This window comes from Hyalella azteca, unplaced genomic scaffold (genome assembly GCF_000764305.2).
Source record: "Hyalella azteca isolate HAZT.00-mixed unplaced genomic scaffold, Hazt_2.0.2 contig3816, whole genome shotgun sequence".
Classification (NCBI taxonomy): Eukaryota; Metazoa; Arthropoda; class Malacostraca; order Amphipoda; family Hyalellidae; genus Hyalella; species Hyalella azteca.
The window spans coordinates 86,146-98,617 of record NW_025934050.1 but is presented as its reverse complement, the minus strand read 5'-3'; positions in this window follow the sequence as shown (position 1 = coordinate 98,617).

The window sequence follows — 12,472 nt, the reverse complement described above, 5'->3', positions numbered from 1 at the left end:
CGTTTATCAAAATCATGGATACCGCTGTAAACTATTGGTTTCTCCAGGAGGCAGATGTCATCGCATTTATTCAGAGGGCATAAACATTGTGCAAAAACTATAGTGAAGCTCGTAGGTATTTTTTAAGGAAATTGTTATTAATAATTTCATTTGAGAACCGCACACGGTGAACTTTCTAAAATGCATATCTATAATCATTATATTATTTTTAGGGAGTTAAATTGGGTGAGATGTCGGGCTATATTTCGCAGGAATTTCGCCACCGCATGCAGGACGACGTGAGGAGTCCGGAACAACTTGAAAATAGGGGTGATGAATTAAATGCAAATCTATAAGTGTACAGGGTCATTTTAGATGATGGACCCAATTGAATAAGTTCGTATTTAATCAAGTATGAATTCAAAACTAATAGTTCATACAACAATGGAAAGATTAAGTGCAGAAATTTTTTTACATATTTATAAATATTCAATTTGTCCTCCTTGTGCCAGATCTTGTGCAAGATCTTCATTTCCCCCTTGGAAATGAAGATCTCGCTTTACAGCTAGCTCTGGCCACCGAGAGCACCTAGCAGATCTCACCCCATGTGACTATTTCTTATGGGGTTACTTCAAGGAAGCTGTTTACGTCCCGCCTCTACCAGCAACTCTGTTTACGTGCCGCCTCTACCAGCAACTCTGTTTACGTCCCGCCTCTACCAGCAACTCTGTTTACCTCCCGCCTCTACCAGCAACTCTGTTTACTTCCCGCCTCTACCAGCAACTCTGTTTACGTCCCGCCTCTACCAGCAACTCTGTTTACGTCCCGCCTCTACCAGCAACTGGGGGGGTGGAGTCCCTTAACAAAATTCAAGGGAGATAATTCCGGCCAGTCATTGTTAAATGTGCCATCACTGGACCTGCTGCTCAGTTACCACTCAGCCATCATGCGGGAAGGTTTTTATGTAGTCGTCCTATGCACCGCTGACTGACTTTGAAGTGAGATAACGCTTACTTTCGGTATCTAAGCTACGTTACATGCCTTTACATAGCGCGCGGCGGTTTTTCGCCGCTACTGAAAAGTTTGGAAACTGAAAACCTCGCTCACGGTAAACCTATCTCCTCCTACAGTTTTGAAGCTACAACAATGAAACATATATCATTCGATTTGCAAAGAAAAGATCTACAAAGTGGTCTTAATCGTTTTTTCTAATTTCGTTATAGTTTGGATTTTATTCCGCAAAAGGATTGGGTGGCGGGGGGTAAAATCGAAAAATTTCCAAAAAATTTGCGAAAAATATCCCCTTACCCTCAAAAATGAAAAATTGCAAAAATCACAAAGATCAGTTTTTAGATACGGTTTTTACGCATCGAATGATATATGTCTTGATGTCGTAGCTTAAAAATCCTAGGAGGAGATAGATTTCTACAGTACCCCCTTCTTGGCAGTTTTCTAAGTATTTCACGCTTTCTTTTATTTTTCGAAAATTTACACGAACAAAAAAGTCTTAGATTTCCGTTTTACGTACTTTTACCAAATTACGAGGTGATCCGTTCGTAAATAACCGAGTTAGAAAAACACCCACACGCTCCCCTTAAAACTTGGACACTATAGATAAAAGTAAAATTGAGTATTGATAGATTTATTACTAGCACGAGTAAAAATATTCATTTTACAGAAATATTTGATATTATTTCTTATTTAACAGTCAGGTCATGTCGGTGGAATTTAATATTGATACGCTAACGTATGCAGGATTGATCTCGTGAAAGCCAAGGCTATAACTAAACAAAAAACATTGGGCTCGTTCATGGTTTTTTTCAAACTTTATTAATCGTTAGTAGTATTCTTCAATGGTATTAAACGTGAAAACTATAATCGAAAGGTTTCTACATTCGTTTGGAGCCAGGACACAATCATATTCATGGCATTTCTGTTTAATAGGAAACAACCTATACGGATGTTTTCAACGATGCAATAATTGTTGAAATTAATTGTTCTCAAATGGGTGGATGCAGTCTTAACTAAAATTTGAAAACATAATAACAATTTATACAAGAATTTTGACGCTGCTTATCTTTTTCTTTAGGTTTTTAAAAAACGAATGGATAGACTTACGCGCTATTTTAATTGCGCTATTACATGTAATGTTAGGCGAGCTCGGGTGTACGGTTTAGAATCTTAAATTTGTGTAATTCTAGTCGAATACGCCGCCGCTGCAAGGTATTTGGCCCGAATAAATTTGTTTGGCAATGCTTCAAAAATCACAATACAGTCCAAAAAATACAATCCAGTTACAAGGGTTGAACATGGTATCCCATCGTGAAATAGAAAAGCAAAGGCTCGCAGCTTGATTTATGAAGCGGTTCTTATCGGACTTCCTCTGTTACTTACGCAAATTCAGAATTAAGCTACTATTCTGTCACATTATCAGCCATGTGTTCTACTGTCCACGGTTCTGCCAGCGAGATAAAACTCGCACGTAACACGTAGTAAAATTTCACAAATTAAGTGCTAAAAATAAAAATTAAATATTCTCTTTAATTGAAAATTAGCACTTTTCGATCATGTCCATCGCCGATTTTTTTCTATATGATAGAGTTACAAGAATGGCAAAAAATGAAAACAATATAGATTACATCCACGAACCCGCAAATGGATCTGAACATCGGAAGGGTGAGGAAGCATCTGTTACTGTAAAAATAATGGCCCTTATAAGTCGGGCTCTACTATTCCTTTAATTAATTAAATTGTATAGAAAACGCGCCAAATATATTTCACACTACATACCAATTAGAGAAGAACCCGCATAATTCGCTTTCCTGTATGTAATCACGAACTTTATATTAATTGAGAATTTTGAAATTTAGAACTATTCGAAACTAACTAAACTAATTATTCCTGTTTAAAGAGATATAGGATATATGAATTGCAAAGCTTTTTATTTGGTTACCTTCTCAGACGAGTTGCAGCTGAGATGGTGATGGCCACAAGGCAATGCAAACCAAAGTCTTGGAAGTCAATGCAAGCCACAGTCGAGTTGGCGTCGTGAAAATACTTCTAAAAAAATTATAATTGCTGATCTAATGAAGAAATAAACATTTCAACAGATAGTGTGTTGAAAATTATTGCATTCACTGACCCTTGAATCAGCACGCACATCGGAATGCAGTGACGTGAACCTAAGGAACAATATTCTTGTTTAAAAGTCAGCGACGAAATTATTCGACAAAAAATTGATGAATGTATGAACCTTAGATTGGATTGAACTAAGCAGTATGCAATAGAGAAAATAACACTACAGTGTCAGAACAAAGTGTAATTTCAAAACATTTTTAAATGCAAAAATTCCTCAACACCTTCAGACACAATCGTTTGTACAGTAGGAAAATACCAACATTGTTGCAATGTTAATAATCAATGACTTGTGCTTCCATCCTGATAATCTGCAATAATTTTTCTACAGTTCTGGAGGATATTCGCAGTACAATCTGCATTTATATTATCTCATTCTTCAATTGCGACTTATTTCAAATCGTGGTGACTCGTGGGAGCCCGCTTATTGGTTTTTACTTTCAATTCTTGCCATAAATTCTTAATTGGGTTCAAGTCGAAGCTATTGCTGGTCATTGGAAGATAAATCACATTTGTTTTATTAAGCCAAGTGGTTGTAGCTTTCGAATCATTATCTTGCTGAAAGATCCATCGTCGTTCAAGACCGAAATTCAGAGCGGATGTTTGAAATTCAGAGCGATATATAAACATCTGAGTTCATTATTCCATCAATTGGAACTAACTTCCCGATGCTACTTGAGGAGGAAACCCCCCAATACATCTTGGACCCACCCCCATGCTTGATTGTAATGATTGTGTTCAATTCGGAAGAAAAGCCTCCCATTTTCGCACCAAATCTTCTTTGTATTTTTGAGTCCAAATAGCTCAGTTTTTGTGCCGTCGCTCCATAATACTTGGTTCCAAATGACTTCCCCTTGTATACGTAAGAGCTTGCAAATGTCAAATAAGCAGCAACACGACGTCGTGTGTGAAGTGGCACTCGTCGAGGTCTGCGTCCATGCAGTCCATTCTTGTTGAGACAACGTCGTAAGATACGCTGACGCACGTTTTTTTCTTCACTGGCTAATCTAGGTGTTGTGAACGCAAAATTTGTCTTAGGATAGTAGCTTAATTCTGTGGTCTTGAATAACCTCTTCGTTCATTCATCATCTGTCAGTTGGCTGCGGAGTAAACACCAATCTTCGATGAGGAACGAATTTTGGTGAGCCTATAGTTCTCGTGTTTGAATATTTCTCTGTTTAGAAAGTCTTTGTAATTTACTTGAATATTTTCGAATATTGTTTATAAATTCAATAACCTTTTTTCTTTGAATAAGTTTTGTATTTGTTCCGGTTTCTTTCCAGGAACCCGTGTCTTCCGGGAATATAAAGCACAAATGAACCCATGGATGCACGCGTATTCAATTAATCCTGCCATAGACAACAGTTGCACTGAAAAGCAATAAATAGTCCGCAACACTAGGCACTGGCAATGTCCTTCAACACCATCCTGCTATATTTAAAGTATAATGCTATGAATATCACTGGACGTCGCTATTGCTGCCCTTCGCTATAATGTAAATAAAGAACCACCACCTCCTCATCACCCACCTGCATAAACCCTGACAGGTTTTTCTCCCTCTCTCCCAACCCCAAACAAACCCAATCACCTGCAACCCACCTAATCATGTGCAATGACCCTTTTCATCTCCTGTTCTTTCCATTTCCCCTTCTTCTATCTGGTCACCCTAGCTACTTCACCTCTTGTTCTCTTCCACTCTTTCCTAGTGGCACTACTACAACAGAACTCTTGGATTCATATATATACCTCACGGCACAGTTTTAGAACTGATCGTTCCGATAGTTTGGGCTTCCGTCCTCGTCAAGGCAACTTTTGTGCAGTACCAAACTACAATTTTTTTATCACCGACCATACTGTGAACCTTGGAATATTCAGGTGCTTCGAGATGAACCCATAATCATTGCCAGATTTGTGTAGGTCAATAATTTACTTCGCAAATCCACACTGAATTCCTTCGTCTTGCCCATCTTCAAGTTTGCAGTCAAATGGCAGGAACTTACACTTCGTGATTGACGTCACTGATAATTATGTCCCCTGGTATAATATCAAACAGGATTCCACTGCAAATCTTATCAAAATCTATAGAAAGAGACTGCTGGAGATTATCAAGGTGGAGGCACATGCCACAGATTATTAATATTGTAACTACGTTGGTATTTTCCAACTGTACAAATAATTGTGTCTTATGTTGTTGAGGAATTTTTGCATGTCACAATGTTTTGAAATTATATTTTGTTATGAAAATGTAGTGTTTTTCCTCTATTACATACTGCTGAGTTCAATCAAATTTTAGGCTGATACATTCATTAATTTTCGAGTTATTCAAGAAAACAGATAAAAGAAAGGGGTGTACGGAAAATTTCGTCGCTAACTAGCACTTCGTAAATAAATCCGTATTAATTTTGCCCTGAGAAAGTACTGTCACGACAACGTGCATAGTGCACTAATTTTACATTATGAATGAAAAATTTCTTGAAAAGAAGTGAATTCGCACTAGATAGCGATTATATTGAAAGAGAGTTCACTGGCCCCAGCGCATCAGAATTTTTCATAACATCAATGGAATTACAAATTACACGAGCTATCTAGCTACGTCCCGGTCGCTGTTCTTCCTTTTGTTTTATATCTAGAAAAAAATCGATCTATTTACATTTACATGCATGGTGGCACTTAATGTAAATTGTGATGCTTGCACAATATTTCCCCAAATTATCAGTGACTGTCCCTCTGAAGTCACTTGTCACGCTAAAATCCCATCAGTCTTCCGGCAGTTGTTACAGTTAGACCCAAATTTGAATTTAACATAAAACTGCTAAAAATCAATTGGGAGAATCTGACACTAATAAAGTATTTTAATTTAATTGCATACGAACGCAATAAAACTAAAAACTTTCAGCTGTTGGAATGAATAAATTATATTAATCATCATTATTAATCATTAATCATTGCAGTAGCAAAATGAGGCACAGAATTAAGTACAAGATAAATTGATCGATGAGATTTTATTGGCGAGGATTTTTAATAGTCAATTTCTAAGAAATCGAAAATGTACCTATTATGGAAATATGTTTTCATTAAAATTCAATCGCAATTTTTGGTTTCCGTGTTATTTTAGCGTTAATTAGTATAACAACGTATCGTTAGTATAACAACATAGAAGAGCATTCAATTGCTATTTACAAGGAGAATCACAAGAATTTTTATCTCATTTCAGTAAATGGTGTTTACTATTTACATTTAAAGTTGCGTTACACTTATAGCGACAATTTGATAACACTTTTGCGCAATAGTTCCCATGTCTTTAACTGAAGTAAATCAATGTCTCTTCATTATACACTGGCGTTTGGATGAAGTGCACCATCTTTCTCAGGGTTCGGTGGACACTGTTATGTCCCAGTCAAGTAGACTATATATGAGCGCCACCAAGGTCATTGCATGCACACGCGTCTTGCATGCGTGCAAGACGCGTCCGTTAGGCGAAAAAACTTGAACCTTTCAAGGCAACGCAAATTGCCGACGCAAATTGTCTGTAAACTCTCAAGTAAAATGGCAATCTTAGAAGCAGAATAATAAACGAATACAAAACCGACATAATATCGCAACATTATGATTATGTAGATTATTTTTATGGCGTTACGAATATCGCTGTTAGAAAAATTAATATTTTTGCATCGAGAGTTCGTTTCGGAAAATGTTCTAATTTGAATACTATGCCACAAACTTTGTCATTTACAGTAATTCAAAAAAAGGAAAAATATCTACTCGTAGGTAGGAATTGAGTGTGCACTATTTATTAAATGCCGCTTGTAAATACAAGTGTTTATACTGTCTAGAAACCATTATTCCGAGACATGGGATTCGTATAAATGTGTATAGTTTTCTCTCAGCCTCAATATCAACGCTTTTCTTTAAGACATTATCTGCTAACAGCACAAGGGTCGAAGGACGCACTCAACTTTTGACATTTTTGCCTTAGCGTTCGATTTATTCAACTCATTACAAAATTTCACGATCCTTGCAGGTTAATGCTCAGGCTATTGGTCCACTGATCAACGAGCCCGTCCTCAACGTGTTTGTGATGCTCTGTCGCCCTAAAAGTAGAGGATATATAACAATCACATAGTCAGATCCCGCCGAACCTATATTGCCATACATCACAATATTTACGATCATCCTGATGACATCAAACTGCACGTGAAGTGTTAGTATATTTGTAGCGTCACGGCTGAGTTCAAAATTTTCAGCCACTATTGCACCATGTTACAATTTGGTAGTAGACGATGCGATATTGAATCGTAATCAAGTATGACCTGAGGGTAGTTCGTACGTAGCGGGATCCGAGGATATATAGAGGAACAGCGTAAACGATTATATAATATACTTTAAAGATTATAGTTCGGCTTACAGTCTAGGATAATCTAAGTTTATAAATTGGAGCTTTAACACTGATGTCTTCGGCGTCCAGTTGAAGTTTGGATAAGTCTAGAGTGTATCTTCTACTCTGACATTAATTTAGGCTTACTGCCCTGATGGATACGGGCAGCAGTAAGGGCTTACACACGACTGTTCTCGGCCCAAGACTGAAGTTAATCGATTGAGACAGAGCTTATATAGCTTCGCTATTTGATGTCACCAAGGGCGTTACTTGATAAAAAGGAAAGGCTAATACAGGGAAATACTTATGAACAAATCGCATGTGAAGGAGATTATCTTTCAGCAAGGAAGACATCAATCAGGAAATATCCAGGGACGAATGGTATCAACATTGTCACCTATAACACGATATACAGAGATTGGATCGTCAACCATGAAGGTCATGCTTAAGAAGTCAGTGTAACAATTTAATCTAATATTAACTATTCATTAATCTAATATGAACACGTAAATAATTCAATTGCTTCGTCTTTCCACTAGCCATCTAAGAATTGCACCGCATCGTGGAATCCAAAGCCATTAAGAAAATACTGGATCAACAGCCGGATTTGGTAAGAATAATCAGTAGGACTAATCTATGATGTTTGTAATTAACAACGTAAAAGAACATTAAACTTTGAGTTTATAATTCTGTTAAGTTTTTACCTTAGGTCGTGACGCATCATTATTTGTTGCAGACGTTGACGGCGTGCACGCATTTAGGCAACAACACCGACGGCTACTGGGAGTGCTACGCCTGCCACATGGCGCTGCCCAACGAGCACCGCCGACCGACCAATGGGAGTTGTGTCTCCTAGGCTCAGGTGGATGAATCGACATCTTGTAGCACTAAATGCAAGTTTTTCGTGATGTTTTCGTGTTTCATTGAAATATTTAAGCCTCTATTCAACATGACGTCAAGTTTAACTTTCTTTGATTCATTTCCGGTTGTAGGAATGCGAAAACCATATGAAAAGCAATATAGCCATCCTATGATAGAGAAATAGAACAATAATTTTTATCAGTATTATCTACTCAAGGCGAATTTTCTACTTTACCAGCCATCATCGAACTGGGGCGAGGCAAAAATTCTCCCGACTAGTTAGGACATTAAATAAACTTTAGGTAGGACATTAGTGGATGTAAGGTTGCTGACTTGTTGTCAATTCATACATATGACCGGTATCCCATTCATATCATTTGGCCCATATCACTTTTATTTTGACAATTGATATTAGTTCAGTTCGTACAGTGGCATACTTTTCGGCCCATGCTAAGCTGTTTCGAGTACCACAGATATTTGAATCGTACCAGACAAACGGTGAAGCTTAATGCACACTGAAAGTTTCGTTGCTGTAAAGTTATATATCAATCGTTGTACTATTAAATTCGAAAAAACATTTGGAATTAAGAAATTACAAGTTTGATCTGCGACTCAATTCTCAATTTGAACAGCACAGTAAAAAAGCTAAAACTATCGATTCTCCATTTTTAATTTTAAGTCAATAGGGAATAGACTTGCTTGGATATATATTTATAGGTCTTGACCACTTTGTTGAAAATTTCAGCTAAATTGAAAACAAAGGCGAACGCGAAAACTCCCGAGAGAGATCGAGTGCTATAATATTATTAAATAATATATCAAAATGAGACACCTTGACCAAGCGCTCCTGCCCACTTAGCAGTTAACCCTATTTATGCTTAAAAAGTCACAATTATTTAGCCGGAAAAATAAGAATTAATACTAAAATTAACTAATTAATATTAAATTTTGCGTGTTTTATGCAAAAATCAGAGAATCTTGAATTTAAAAATTTTGGAAATTCTTTATAATATTTTTTTAATTACAATGATCAATTTTATTTTGCAAACGCCAAGGTCAATTGAACAACAATTGCCCTTGGGTAAAACCGTTTACCCAAATCCACTGGTAAAACCCACTTTTTGATGACGGAACCAGAGAAGTTAGTGCTCAAAATGAATCTTTTTTGTTTGAGAAAAAAAACAGCCTTGATATTATAATAGACGGGTTTTCTCATGGAAACTAACTTCATGTCGCCTTTGAATTTTTGTTTGAATTTTTCTCGCTTTGTGCTTATTTAGGAAAATAAGGACAGATATAATAGCAAATAGTGTGCTATGCTTCGTGGCTACGATTGTGTTAAGTTGAACGCTGAACGTTTTATATAAATATAAATAAAAATGTATAAAAGTAATATATTGAAAGCTATAAGTAATCTGATTTCCGAGAAATGCCCTGTAACGCCAGACTGGAGGTGTATACCTATAAATCACTGTATATATCACACTGTACACATCACTGTTATAGTTTATTTTAATACACTTTCAATAATTCGGATAGAATTTGGATGAAAAATATTACCAACAATTGTAAATTTAGCTCTCCCAAATCAAATTCATAATAAATTATTTGTCAACAAAAAAATGAAGTTAAAAATTAATGATTGAAACCCACTATTGAGATAAACTGCTGACAGAAATTCCATAAAAATGAATAGTTCGACTGCGGTTTCCTCGTTCGCAAATTGATAGAAAATTATATTATAACGGTAATTATAAAATTTTTCACTTTATCTGAGTGAGAAACTAACTTTCCAGCTTTCAGGATAAAAAATCGAATTGAGAAATTGGCATCACCTTATCAAATTTAGGCTCGGTATCGCCTAATCTTCAGAGCTCTATGACATTCTAAAACAATTAACGGTATTTTTTTGAGTTAATGTATATGTTATTGTTCTATTCAGAGGAATATCGCCTATGTCGCCTGTGAAGCTTTTTAGCTTATATATAATTATTCACAAGGAAGCATTTTGTATTTTTTTCTTCAAATTTTCGATGGTCACTTGTTATGTATTATTTTAAGGCTCCTTTGTGAATAAAGAATAAACAATAAAATATTGATTCATCTTCTTACTGACTGAAGAATTAGGAAAATCGGGCTTTCTTCTTGCGACGTATCCAAGAAGTAAAATAATTATAAGGGCTGTAAGAACTTTCAATTATCGTCATGTCCACTTCTAATGTATGAAGTTCTCATATATAACTCATTATCACAAAGTGAGGCATCAAATGAATTACATGCTGTATAATCTACTATTCACTCAACCGCATCTAAATTGACTGAAATTTGAAAATTTAGGCAGATGTTTTTAGCATACAGCGCTCTTTACCGCAATGCATTTTAACCCTGTGAAAATTGTAGCTAAATTTTTGTAAAAATTATTTTGTCCGTTCGTGCATCAATTTAACTTACTCAAAATGTACCCAGGTGTAAAATTCGAAATGAGCCAATAGAAACAAAGTCCGAGTGTATAACAAATACTGATGGAAACTTGATCGCATTTGATCATTGGGTACTCAAAATATTTCAATTTTGAGCAGGGGATTTAAGGTAGTGTATGTTGTAAGTCAGACTCGAAGCGACTCATTATATAAGAGCTTTCATCCACAAGAACGCAATATTCTGAAACAAGATAACACTTCTATAGGAAATACAAAGAACGAAATAACTCGATATATTCATACATAAAATGTCACACTTAAAGCGGTAAATTGCTGGATACTTACAGAGAATGAAAATAACAGTTAACATTGCAAGAGTCGAGCCAGTTCTGCTGATAGTCAATACTTTTCGATCAAAGTAACTTACTGCATGGCATCCACTACGGTACGGAAGAATATGTACATATGAAGACTACCCTAGAAACTTCACGACAGTGTAAATTAAATAAATCGGAGCATGTTTCCGGCAGCTGCTAGCCAGATGACATTCAAGCAATATGGATAGCCTTCAAATAAAAAAAACGATATTTTGCATTCATGCAAAATGTCGGTGATTGAATTTAGCCGAACCGGCTTTTTGATGACGGAACCGGAGAAATAGTGCGCAAAATGCATCTTCTTGGTTTGAAAAAAAAAACAGCCTTGATATTATGATCTCGTCCTACTGGTGCGAGATATAAAGAATTTGTTAGATATTGCACTACACAGTTTCTCAACGTCTGTATGAGCAGAAGTAACTGCTAGCGAACAATCGTTAAACCAGATGCTAAGTATGATATTATTCTGTAATTTCTTAATTATAATATCCCATCTTCCGTCACAATTCAAGACAAATCCACTCTGATTCCCCTTTTATATGATTCTTCGTAAAGTTATTTCTATGTCGTCAAAATTATGCTAATGGGATATGACGTTACTTTATAAGTGTTATAAAGTACTTTATACTACCACTTATTTTGAAATTTATTCATGGGTTGAAAGTTACTACAAAATGAAAGTATTATCACCGTAGTGTTCAAATATAAAAAAAAACACTGCATCCTAAAATTTCAAATTAGGATTATTTTCGTTTTGGTTTAAGTTGCGCAACCATATTCAGCAAGGTTAAATTAATCTGGTAAATATTTTTTAATTTTGAATGCAAGGGAATTTCATGGCGCGAGGTTGTCATGAGTTGACCAGCGTAAGGCAGATCTTAAGATTGTACGTTATACGCCAAACCTAACCTAACCTAACCTAACCTAACCTAACCTAACCTAAGCTTTCAGAACTATTTCCACATCGTTGTGTTGTTTCATGTAACACTGATATAAAAATTCAATGCGGAATATTTAATATCTGTAAGACTTTATGAGCGGCACTGCTAACACCCCGAATATATAGAATGATGTAATTTCGCGAATATGTGAGAACTATGTTATGAACTTCGAACAGATATTTATAGAATCATTCAATATAGTCGAATAAAACTGGTTCCTGATTCGATAAAACTGCAATATTCTTTAGCCCTTAACCGGTCTGCTGTTTCGTGCGAAGGATGCACATTTAAACTGCTATCTTTCATCAATTCAACTCTCGTAATTCATCAACATGTCGCCCACTCAGCTGCAACATTTGCCAAAATTAGATGCATATCTAATAA